The 13,431-nt window shown below is 40.5% G+C and overlaps 1 pseudogene; it reads left to right on the top strand.

Moving 5' to 3' along the window:
• Positions 1–8,035: 8,035 nt before the first annotated feature.
• Positions 8,036–13,431, top strand: part of LOC115128367 (glutamate receptor ionotropic, kainate 5-like) — a 136,682-nt pseudogene continuing 131,286 nt past the window's right edge.

Here is a 13,431-nt window from a genome sequence, read left to right as displayed (position 1 = left end):
TCCCTGACAGCTGGTGTAAAAAGGGCTTTATAAATACATGTGATTTGAGTTAGTCTAAAAATGATGATCCCCATGGCAACATGCTCATAAAGACTTTGCGTCACTTTCTCCAATATTCCATGAGCCTGAACCAGGCACGAAATAAATGTCTCAACCAAATCCAATCAAACAGTAACTTGATTCACCGTAGAAGGTAAACACAATATGATACTGTACCTCAGCTGCAGCCCATGTCCCTGCAGTCTGGAAGAACTTGTAGCAGCATGATCAGTATTTGGTCTATGCCCTCCTCTGTCCTCCACTTTCTGGAGGGGAGGACAGACACAAAATTAATTGACTGACTCACTGGTTGGGGCCAAACAAAATAATCTATAGACGTAAGTTTCACTGGCAAACATTACGAACTGCTAACGTACCCAGAGGCAATGTTAGCTCAGCGACCATCACCTCAAGGGGCTCTACAGTGAAACACGAGGGGGTACATTCAATCAAAACTGTCGTAGCAATATTTATGCAACATCTTTGTTTGAACGTTTACTCCTCACAACACATCTTTACTCTGAAAACTGGAAGCATCTAGTGAAGGGAGTCTACCTAGTCAAGACTTACCAAGAGGTGGGTTCTGTTTAAAGGTGTTTCCCTCATCATCCATATCCTCTATGACATAGAAACACATGGAGGGAAGACATTGTTTTAAAAGTTTCAATAATGTCCGCTGGACACTATCGACATACTGTATATGCACACACTTACCAAGGGGGATGTTCCATGTTTCCCTCCAATGAAGGTTCTGAAACAAGAACTGTCACACAAAAGAGAGTGAAAGTAGGGCCCCGGCACCTGGACAACGAAAACATCATCAGTGCAATTGTCCGAAGTTGTCAATATCTTGTCAACTCAAGTGGAGTACGCATGGATATATGTCTTGCGGTGCGTTTTACCTGGTGCACTACTCAGCGCAAAAGGCAGCACAAAGCAGTAGGGCTATGGTCAACATCGCCATGGTGATGATGGGCTTCTGGAAACAAGACATATGTTTTAAAATACATTACTGAGAAAGAGAGGGCTAGAAACAGTCAGGAAGAACTCACTGAGAAAGAGCTCAAAACAGAAACACACAGTGTTGTCGGTGAGAAGAGGACTTGCCCATCTGCAGGTTCTGTTCAGCTGGAGAAAGAAGAGCACTTTAAAATAGTTAGCTCACATGGCCACAAGGGAAAAAATCTGCCAATTAAAAAAAAAAAAATGGTTAACTTGATATTGTTTATTTTTTCATGGCAATCTTTCCCCCTGCTCTTTAGATTAGGTTGATTGGTGTTATTGAAGATGTTTGCTGAAACGTGAGCCAGATCATGATAGAATATACAAGCACTTTATCTTTAGTCATCTGTCTTTAATCTTTGTGAAATTAGGATGAATTGCAATATCCAATCAAGAGCTGCCTAAATCATATTACACAAAGCCCTCTTGTTGTTAAGTCTAATTCAAATGAAGCAGTCGAAATGAATTATGCTAACTCGAATTTCCCTACTTTCAGCACCATGAGCTGTCCATTTATGGACAATGTTAATTACTCAAAACTGGCTTATTGTGAGATCAATAACTCTGATAAATACCTAATGGGCAAGAAACATATTGTTTTTAATAAATTCAATGATATTAGTAGCAATCTATCAAAGTTGACCCCCGGGTCCTTCTCATCACAATCTCCTTCTCAAACTGAACAAAACATAGGACAGTCCAGGCGTGCATTTTTTGGGACTAGGCCTAAACCTTTTTTTTACTCTCCTTATGAACTGCCACCATAGCCCTACACAGCATAGCCATTGGTTAGGCAGCACACAAAAACGTTTTTGATTAGCAAGAGGAGAGCAGGCCGGGGCTCAGGGTTGGAATATCCATTGCAGTGTGTAATGCAGCCTAGTGTTATTTACACCATCCCAGCAGATATCTTAGAAACTACTATCTTTTCTCTGCGCTTCTCCGAGCATGCACTTTGTAGACTATAGGCTATGGATCTTTTGATTGAGACCACACTAAATAGCCTATAGGCACGTTTATATTGCGCGCCCAGTGGCATCGCACACATCGATATATAGCCTAATAATCAAAGAATTCTAAAACACTGTGAAATATAGACATTTCGTCAATTACAAATTACATGACCCTCCCCTGTACCTGATTTTTTTTTTTAACACTAAACCCTCCCCTTGACTGAAATTGAAAAAGCATGACTCTTATAAGAAAGCCTGTCCTTTTAAGATCTCAGTGATCGTGTCAAAGCTATCACGCACTGGCAGAGTGTTAAGTTCATTACCAAGTGCAACTCGCTACTTACTGCTGTGAACACAAAATCCCAGTTTTGGACATAATTTCCTTTCTGGCCAATTTATTCATCACTGTGTGTGAATACCAGAACTGTAAGTCTACATTTTCGCCTGACATTGTTAGGTGGCTAGTCTGATGTTGCTAGTTACTTGTATTTTCATTTCAGTCATTGGATTATTATAACAGATGAGAGCTGTATATTTTGTTTTGTTCTTGTTAAATGAATGTGCCACAACTTCTTAGCGCTGCAATCCCATTAACGGGATCGATATGACAACAGCCAGTGAAAGTGCAGGGCGCCAAATTCAAAACAACAGAAATCTCATAATTAAAATTCCTCAAACATACATGTATTTTATACCGTTTTAAATGTAATCTTGTTGTTAATCCCACCAAAGTGTCCGATTTCAAATAGGCTTTACAGCGAAAGCACCACAAACGACTATGTTAGGTCACCACCAACTCACAGACAAATTCAGCCATTTTTCCAGCCAAAGAGAGGAGTCACAAAAATAGAGATAAAATTAATCACTAACCTTTGATGATCATCATCAGATGACCCTCATAGGACTTCATGTTACACAATACACGTATGTTTTGTTTGATAAAGTTCATATATAAAAAATCTCAGTATACATTGGCGCGTTACGTTCACTAGTTCCAAAAACATCCGGTGATATTGCAGAGAGTCATTTTACAGAAATACTCATTATAAATGTCGATAAATACAATTGTTAGACATGGAAATATAGATATAGCTCTCCTTAATGCAACTGCTGTGTCAGATTTCAAAACAACTTTACAGAAAAAGCAAACCATGCAATAATCTGAGACGGCGCTCAGATTAAAAATAAAATTATCTGCCATGTTGGAGTCAACAGAAATCAGAAATAACATTATAAATAATCCCTTACCTTTGACGATCGTCATCAGAATGCACTCCCTGGAATCCTAGTTCCGCAATAAATGCTTGATTAGTTCGATAATGTCCATTATTTATGTCCAAGTTGCTACTTTTGTTAACTTCAAAAAGTTATATTACAGGTCGAAGAAACTTGTCAAAATAAGTACAGAATCAATCTTTAGGATGTTGTTATCATAACTCTTCAATAACGTTCCAACCAGAGAATTCCTATATCTGTAGAGAAGCCATGGAACGCAGGTCGTTATCATGTGAAATGCGTGACCAGGACCTGGCACTCTGCCAGGCCACTGACTCAAACAGCTCCCATCTGGCTCCACAACACAGTAGAAGCCTCATTCAAGTTTCTAAAGACGGTTGACATCTAGCGGAAGCCTTAGGAAGTGCAACATAGCCAATATCCCACTGTGTATTCAATAGGGGCTGGGTTGAATATCGATCAACCTCAGATTTCCCATTTCCTGTTTGGATTTCTTCTCAGGTTTTTGCCTGCCATATGAGTGAGTTCTGATATACTCACAGACATCATTCAATCAGTTTTAGAAACTTCAGAGTGTTTTCTATCCAAAACTAATAATAATATGCATATATTAGCAACTGGGACTGAGGAGCAGGCCGTTTACTCTGGGCACCTCTGGGCACCTTTCATCCAAGCTACTCAATACTGCCCCTGCAGCCATAAGAAGTTTTAAGTATTGATGCCATTTGTATTCATGTTTATTATTTCCAGACCACATCTTGTATGGATAAATGGACTGTTATTTGGATAATCACAGCTGAGTGACATGGCACAGAATGGCAGACATTGTTAATCTCCAATCAACATTTATAGAACCCTAAACTGAGGAACTGTCTCTCTCTCCGTATTTCTAATAGGAGTACAATCTCCATAACTTTACCTACTCAAACAGTGTATACATTCCAGAGGCAATCACCCTCTAATTCAACCCTTCCCCATTTTAGTAATTGTGTAAATTTCGATCCGTCCCTATGCATTTCAGAACAAGTCATAACAAGTGAGTTTTTTTTTCTCCAAAAACAAATTAGAATCAATAACATCAAATGCTGCGCTGAAATCTAACAATACAGCTCCAACTACCATCGTATGTATTATCCATTTATTTTAGCCAATCATCAGTCATCTTAAGAATTTGTTCTGAACTGACTTGCCTAGTTAAATAAAGGTTACATGTAAAGTATGCAGTACAAGTTCAGTGCCCTTCCCTACATGCCTGCTGAAAGTCAGCAGTTAGTCATTAAAAAATAGCATTGTATTTGTTCAAACACAATTCTCTCCACCAGTTTACTAAGAACAGGCGGGGGGGGGGGGGGCTTTACTATTGTTTAGTAGTGGAATTTCTTTAGCTTCCTTCCTCGCCTATGGACACACTCCTTTGGTTAAATACATGGCAAACAGGGGTGGCAATACAGTCTGCTACCATTCTCAATAGTTTCCCATCTAGGTTGTCTATATCAGGTTTTTCCACCTCTTCCACACAAACTTGACCAAGTCGATTCAGTATATGAGTGTGTGCGCGTGTGCATACATTTGCTTGAGCCTAATAGCATGTTGTGAAATTGGGTTAATTTGCAATATCCAATCGAGAGCTGCCTCAATCATATCACAGTGTCACGGGAGTTCTAAAAGTGGGTTAAATGGGAATGCTTGCATTTGTGTACTACACTGCACACATACATAGTCATGTGCATAGTTTATGGATGCGTATGTGTGGGTGTTTTCAGGAATCCTGTCACCTGACCTAAAGATACAGTGCTTGTTTTGATCTTTGTCAATGGGGTCACGTTGTAGCTACAATCTTTAAGTACACCAACAAACCTGTGGTGCAAAAACAAAAACATCAATATTAACAACTAGTTCACATCAAGGTACCATAATTACAAATAAAATTTTTAACCCCGCCCCAATTTCGTGTTATCCAATTGGTAGCTAGTCTTGTCCCATATCTGCAACTCCCCTTCAGACTCAGGAGAGGCGATGGCTGAGAGCCATGCGTCCTCCTAAACACGACCCTACAGAGCTGGACTGTGTCTTGACACACTGCTCACTTAACCCGGAAGCCAGCCGCACCAATGTGTCGGAGGAAACACAGTCCAGCTGGCGACCGAAGTCAGCTTGCAGGCGCCCGGCCCGCCACAAGGAGTCGCTAGAGCGTGATGGGACAAGGAAATCGCGGCCGGCCAAACCTTCCCCTAACCCGGACAGCGCTGGGCCAATTGTGTGCTGCCTCATGGGTCTCTCGATCACACAGTCCGGGTCTGTAGTGATGCCTCAAGCACTGCGATGTAGTGCCTTAGACCGCTGCACCACTCGGGAGGCCCCCACTTAAAAATGAATGCATAGATGTCTACATTGGGTGACCGTCCTTGAGAATTGTTTTGGTCCATTTTATTAATTCAATACCTCTCCTTTTACAGAACCCTTTCTGGATAATGATATTGAACAGGTTCCTCCCGATATTGAACAGGTTCACTCCTTACTGGTTATGTCTCTGTTTTCTGTTTTTACAGAGGGTCTGGGTGACGAGGCAAACACCTTTTGAACAGAACCCAACTCTTGGTAAGTTTGTACCACTGTAGACTCGCCTCCCTTCTGGAACACTTTTTCAAAGTTACGTGTGTCTGTGAAAGGAGTAGATGTGTAAAGAAATATACATTTCTAAGAGAAATAAAATGTGCTCGCTTGTCTTTCACTGCAGTGCCCCATAAGAAGATAACTGTTGCTGAGCAAACGTTGCCTCTTGGTAAGTGTTTTTTTTTTTAATCTCTTATTTTTGTTGAATTAACATTTTCAGTTTTTAGGCGGTCACTCGCCCAGGACAAAAAAAAAACTTGAATTGTACATTCCACATAATGGTAGACTCTAGGTAGATTTGTACATGGACAGTGGTCTGTAAACAAACATGTTAACATTGCTACAGCAACCTGTTTCCGTCCCCGTCCTCCCAGAGAATAAGTGGAGAGAGGAGGATGTGACTGAGGAGGTAGGGGGATGTGGAGGAGGGGGCGGAGTGCAAGGAGCTATGCCCAGTAGGCTGGTCCAAATACTGATCAAACTGCATCACTGCAAAGACATGGGATACAGCAAATGGATCATGATTTGTTTTATTGGTATTTACATACAGCCTATGGGTCAAGCTTTCTGTACGTTGCATCCAACAGCTCCACTCGGGCTAAAACACTAATCTGATATCTGTATATCAATATTTTTTTTTTATAATTATTTTTTAATTTGTGTCCACCACAATATACCGCTTTGAAATATGATTAAAACATGTCATTCACTCGGGACTGTCCCTTTAAATTATGAAATGTCACCTCTTGCACAAAAAGATGTGTGGCTTCAAAAGCGTTGGTTGATAATCCTGCCACTTAGAGAAGTAGGCAGAAAGCAAATGCCTGCTTCAGTATCCATTGGCACATCATATAAAATGTTTTATATTCTTTATTTTAGCCTGGGGCCCTTCCCGACCTCGAGGCACCTGCTGCTGCAGGACAATCTGCATACTCTTAATCTGCCACAGACACTGGCGAGGAAGTTGTCAGACTGTCTGCAGACCTAGATAGACTGGGTCACAGTCAGGGGACAATTACCCTTCGAGTCTGTAACGGACCGATCTGCATATTGTTTTTCCTATCACAACAGCCCCTTGAATAGTCTCCTTTTACAATCATTAACATTCATTTTCTGTCACATATTTTCATTTGAAGATGATTTGTTGATCTGAAACATTTCATTGTACACATTTAATTCATTTTCTCTCATTAGTTCTTAAACATATTTCTGCCGTAAAAGTCATATAGTATTTTACGGTAAGCCTATTGCAGTGTGTGTTAGTAATTAAATATGTAGAAGGGTGAGCCGGTCAAGGATCGATTCAGACAAAGTGGTAAATTGTACGACAAGCGACAGTTTATTCAGAGTGAAGATATCTGGTACCGCGTAATTACGGCTCTTCCGTTAGCTCGCACAGAACAGCAGGAAAAGAGACCGTTAACAATCTACACAATCCTTATATGTGGAACAGAAAGTAGGTTGATTCTAGAAGATCGGATCTTTGGATTGGTTCAGGCTGGGGTGTAGTCTGTAGTCTTCCGCCATTGGCTCAGTTGTCTGTCCGTCATCGTAGAATCCTCTTCTGGCACACAATGTTCGGCTAGAAAGGAGATTATGTGTGTGCGCTGGTTTGGCAGTTAGTGTGTAATGTGGGAGCTATCCTGTAGGGGGCCCAACAGGCTTTACTGTGAGTTATAGCAATGTAATAGCAGTATGCTGGTCACCTGCATAAGAAATAGCATTTCTTTACATGTGCCATTATACTAGCAGTATATTAGTGGCGTGATGTAGTTCCCTTCATAAACGGTGTCACTGTCAAATCAACATGGTAATGAACCAAAGACCGAAGAACCAACTCTTGCAAGGTGACACCAAGTACCATGTTTATATTTTTTATTTTTGTTTGCAGTCATCTAACATTAACCTATGTTATGAAATACATCATTGAAATGTATGGGTTTTCTACATGTTTTTTTTTTGTTTGATGCCTGTGCCGGAGCAGAGGGCATCTCTTTAATCAGCCCCTATTGTTGAATCTCTGCCCCAATAAACAGTTCAATCCAATACAGGCCTATCAGACGATCGCATTTAACTCTCACAAACATGATACTTTGTACTGTGTTCAACTGATATGGAACTATGGGAAATCGGTTTCCTTGTGGACATGTGAGCCAACAGTATGAAAGTGCTCCTCTGCTTTTTTTTTTTTTTTTCGAGGGAATCATCAGTGAATCACTAACAGCCCAAAACATCTATTAATCAATTGAGGTAGATGTCTCGTTTGTTATTGATTGTATATGTCTTATTTTCAGGATCCCATTATCATTATGGCAATGTTGATCCTTTCTCTGGTTCCCTGTGCTGTGTTTGCTCTGAGCGGTGCAGCAGGTAACTCACACAGCAAACCAAGAAAACACCTCATCCTCGTATGACATCTAAAATGATACAGCTCACATTATATCCTGGGAAAATGACATTTCTTCATAGTAGTTACATCTCTTTTCCGAGAGGATACAAATGTCATGGAAACCCTCATGGAACAGAGCCCACCTGCTGGTAAGTGCTCGATGTTGTTACATCGTCTTCAATGAATGAGCAACTTGTGATGGCTTTTCTGAGTGCGGAACTACAACCCTGTGATGTGTGAAACCTGGTGCATGAAGAAATCTGATTTCTCAACTTGCTCAGCACAGTGCTTGTGCATTGGTAATGTTAGGCTTCAATGAGTTTGTTCTGATCATGTCTTGCCTCATCACAGAGACGGTGGAGAGGTTGAAAATGCATCCAATTTCTTCTTAACTGACTTGCCTAGTTAAATGAAGGTCAAATATAAACTTAAAAAATCAATGTGGCAAGAACACAAAATCCATAGCTGAAATGATTTTGTAGTTAAAAAAACCAACTTCCATTATAAAATAGGCATGTGATATTATATCCTGTCCTCTTTGTCTCTAGCGGGACTGTGAGCAATTCAGAGCAAGACTTGCATCCGTCCACACCCCTGAAGAGTGTAGTTTTGTGCAAGAGGTGATCAGACAGAGGACTTTACCCCCTGCCTGGATGTGGAGGATCTGATGCTGTTCAGGTAGAATTTGTTTATTTAACTACACAAGTCAGTTAAGAATTCTTATTTAAATTGTAGCCTAGGAACAGTGGGTTAACTGCCTTTTTCTGGGGCAGAGCTAGAGTAATGTTTGCCTATGTAATATCTACTGGCATCAATTTGATTGTTTCTATTCTATGGTGATGTTTCTTTGACACTGAGATGACTTCTTCCTCACAGAACCAAGAGTGACGGCTCCAAAAATGTGACTACAGGAAGTGGCTCAAAAGGGCAACCAAATGGTGTTAGTGGCAGTGAGCCATGTATGATGATGAACTGACGAGGTACAGTAAATCATACTATGTGAAACCCTTAACACTTATCACCCTATCCTTAAATGACATTGAACTTTTATTTATAGTGTGTTTAACCACACAGGTGTGACAAGGACGTTAAAAACAAGACTAAATCAGCCATGTTAAGTCCATTTCCATTGCATCAGCAGTACTCTTATGGGAAGTCTTCTGCGAGTCTAGCTCGTGCACTTGTAATCAAGTGAAGAGAGCATGTATATCCCTTGTAATCCTCCTCAGTTGAAAAAGGCCGGAATGACGTTCGCTGAGAACGTGTACGTCCATCTGTGTGCTCCAAAAGGACATGTTAAATCTGCCAACTAGACCTTTTGTGATACACTTTTTTTTCATGAAAACTATACAGTATTCTTATAGAATGTGAATATGTGGTGGGCTTATGGTTTTTAGGAATCATAGTCAAGCATGAGGTTTAACTTAAGGGGGCTTTTCCGATCATGTAAGTAGGCTCTCGTCAATCTTGTCAGTTATGCTAATCATGTCAAATGCCATTGTGAAATTCTGCCGATAATAAATGAATAATATCCCTAATATTTCGTGTAGATGTCCCGCTGTGGTGTGGGTGCATTTGAAGAGTAGGTACAGTACATTGTAACACTAAGTGCTGTTTTTGGATTAAGTCTTTAAATGCGGTCTTCATTGTTGCACATCAAGATAAGCCAAGCCAATGAAGAGTGGTACAGTATTGGTGATGCAGTGCACTATTGCATCACGAATAATTGACTGTACCCCTCTTGCGCCGTTCTCCCCTCAGTGATATATAGACATTCGACCTACAGAGGAGCGGCCATTGTACCATAGGAACCACAAGTAAAAGTGTTTCTGAGCTCGATGGTGTAGCAAGCAACTCCACCTGTCTGGCTTGCAGTACAGTCAGGCCACGTTGACACAATGAAGCAAATAATGCAGCTACTAAGAATACCTGCAAATGTTTTAGGTAAAAATGGTAAAAATGCATCCATAAGGAATGATGCTTGACAAGACAAAGACAATATTCATTTCTAATAGATAAATTGTGTCAATATCTCTAACAAAATCTGGGGTTACCATCTGCACAAAATAATATTTGAACGTAAATGTCGATCTACAGTTAGGCCCTCGACTATTTCTTTTCCACGCTCATCTTTCCACAAGTTGTGAGGTTGTATCTAGCACACCAGGGGGCGACATTGCATAAGGTTGAAATGGATGAATAAATCCCGGTGCTATATTGAAGAGTGTCACTTGTTAGGCTTGGATGGATATCACAGTGATTATTTATGAGAATGTTTATAGAAAGGTTAGGCCACTGATTTTACAAGAGACAAATATGTACCATGAAATGCACTGAAATGTTTAGGCCTGTGTAATATAGTGTTGTTTATTTGTTCATTGCATCTTGTAGACTACTCATTCATAGCTAGGGCCTGAATGGCCAAATAAGCCTACAGACAAACAGAAGAAAATCAAGGAAGATTAAGGTTTGAATAAACCTAGGCCAGAGATGGTCTATAATTTTGTAACATGCTTTGCCTAGAACTTTGTCATACACACAGTAACACCATACAAGAAGGCCCTACAGCACAGATCATCAACTAGATTCCAATTATTTTTTGGAGCGGATGGTCTGGTTTCTGGAACATTATAATACCTTATATTTTTAGATATATATTTAGCATATTGGCCGCAAGAAGCCTAAACAGAGATAGTATTTGACTAAAACATCATTTTCAAACCTTGATTACATTTGGGAACATTGTCCTACGTAGGGCGCGGTCTTTCGGACGGGACGCTAAAACAGGTGTCCTGACTCTCTGTGGTCATTCAAAATCCCATGGTGCTTATTGTGAGAGTAGGGGTGTTCATCCTGGTGTCATGGCTAAATTCCCAACCTGGCCACCTAATCACCCCCCTCATTCCTAATGGGCATATATCCCTCCTCACACCACCAACTGATAGCTGATGTGTGGTGAGAGTTCTGGCACAAAAATGGCCGCCGTGCATCACTGAGGTGGGTGCTACACAATGATGGTGGATAAGGTGAGTTTCCCCCATACTATGTAAAGCACTTTGGTACCTCAGTTGGTAGAAAAGTGCTATATAAATCCAATCAATGATTGGATGAGTAGGTGTTCTAAAACTTTTGACCGGTAGCCAGTTTCATCATAGCGACTGCACTTGAAGAAACTTTCAAAGTTCATGAAATTTTCCGCATTGACTAACCTTCATGTCTTAAAGTAATGATGGGCTGTCGTTTCTCTTTGCTTATTTGAACTGTTCTCACCATAATATGGACTTGGTCTTTTACCAAATAGGGCTATCTTCTGTATACCACCCTTACCTCGTCACAACACAACTGATTGGCTCAAACACATTAAGGAAAGAAATTCCGCAAAGGAACTTTAAGATGGCACATCTGTTAATTGAAATGCATTCCAGGTGACTACCTCGTGAAGCTGGTTGAGCGAATGCTAAGAGTGTGCAAAGCTGTCATCAAGGCCAAGGGTGGCTACTTTGAAGAATCTCAATGAAAATAAAATATTAATATTTGCAAAATGGACAGATATATGGCTTTTTCTTTGCTACTCTGCCTAGAAGGCCAGCATCCAGGAGTAGCCTCTTCACTGTTGACGTTGCGACTGGTGTTTTGCGGGTACTATTTAATGAAGTTGCCAGTTGAGGACTTGTGAGGCGTCTGTTTCTCAAACTAGACACTCTAATGTACGTACTTGCACTCTTGCTCAGTTGTGCCTCCCAAGTTTGAGCTGTTCTGTGAAGGGATTAGTACACAGCGTTGTACGAGATCTTTCGTTTCTTGGCAATTTCTTGCATGGAATAGCCTTCATTTCTCAGAACAAGAATAGACTGACGAGTTTCAGAAGAAAGTTATTTGTTTCTGGCCATTTTGAGCCTGTAATCAAACCCACAAATGCTGATGCTCCAGATACTCAACTAGTCTAAAGAAGGCCCGTTTTATTTCTTCTTTAATCAGGACAACAGTTTTCAGCTGTGCTAACATAATTGCAAAAGTGTTTTCTAATGATCAATTAGCCTTTTAAAATGCTACATTTTGATTATCTAACACAACGTGCCATTGGAACACAGGAGTGATGATTGCTGATAATGGGCCTCTGTACACCTATGTAGATATTCTATTAAAGAAAATAAACCGTTTCCAGCTACAATAGTCATTTACAACATTAACAATGTCTACACTGTATTTCTGATCAATTTGATGTTCTAAGTGACCCCAAAGTTTTGAACGGAGGTATATATATATATATATATATATATATATTTGCTCAGAAAACTTGGGAGGCCAAATAAAATGGGCCGCCAGTAGGGGAACCTTGCCCTATGTACTCGTTTTTTCCCCAATTACTTTCGGACACCTTCAGTCCTGCAGGCCAGTTCAGTGTTTCTCCACTCAGTATGTAAAGATGTTTTGCCTGGTTACAACCTGAGCATGCGTTTTGCTGCTAATGTTTCCCCCCAAAAATATAAAAATAAATATCAGTAAAAGAAGATCTGCCCTCAAGTACAGTGTTAGAGAGGACAAGCAAGCTCGAGTGCCAAAGCTTTTAGAGGATTAAAAACAAACTGGTTTCATCTCCTCGGAAATTCCTCACCGTTTGCACATTACAAGCCTGGGGGCCTCGTTGCACAATCCATCAGTATTGGCTTTGCACGCTGAAGGCTGCTGTCAGCAATGGTGCCAACTGCTTGTCATTCTGTAACTCTGTCAGCACAGGTGTGATGGCACAGCTGTCTACAATATTTCAACCTTTCTCTGTAGTTTTATATAACCTTCTACGAACTACAAACACATTTTTGCCAAGATGCAAAATCAAAGAAAAGGCTTATATTCAACAAGACCCACCCCCTCCGTTCACAAACAAGTTCACTGGCAGCACTTTGACTGGAAGAGGAATGTAAGATTAATGTAGTGAGTGATTAGTAATCAATGAGTAAATAGATGAAACATTGTTGACAGACATGCTTTTCTCTCACACTGCCACACATATTAGAATTCGCCTAACCGAGGTGATCAAATATTGGCATTGAATTTAGGCTTTTAGATGTGTCGTCCATGTCCACTTTGTTAAACGGTGAACCCCTGAGAGCAACACGGAGCTCCGAGGTTAAGATGACATTGTCAGTCAACACAGTCAAAGCATTTTGAGCTGGGAAACATATCAATCTCAGATCTCTC

This window comes from Oncorhynchus nerka, linkage group LG4 (assembly GCF_034236695.1).
Source record: "Oncorhynchus nerka isolate Pitt River linkage group LG4, Oner_Uvic_2.0, whole genome shotgun sequence".
Classification (NCBI taxonomy): domain Eukaryota; kingdom Metazoa; phylum Chordata; class Actinopteri; order Salmoniformes; family Salmonidae; genus Oncorhynchus; species Oncorhynchus nerka.
Note: the sequence above shows the minus strand (reverse complement) of the source record. Positions and strands in the feature narration are given on the sequence as shown.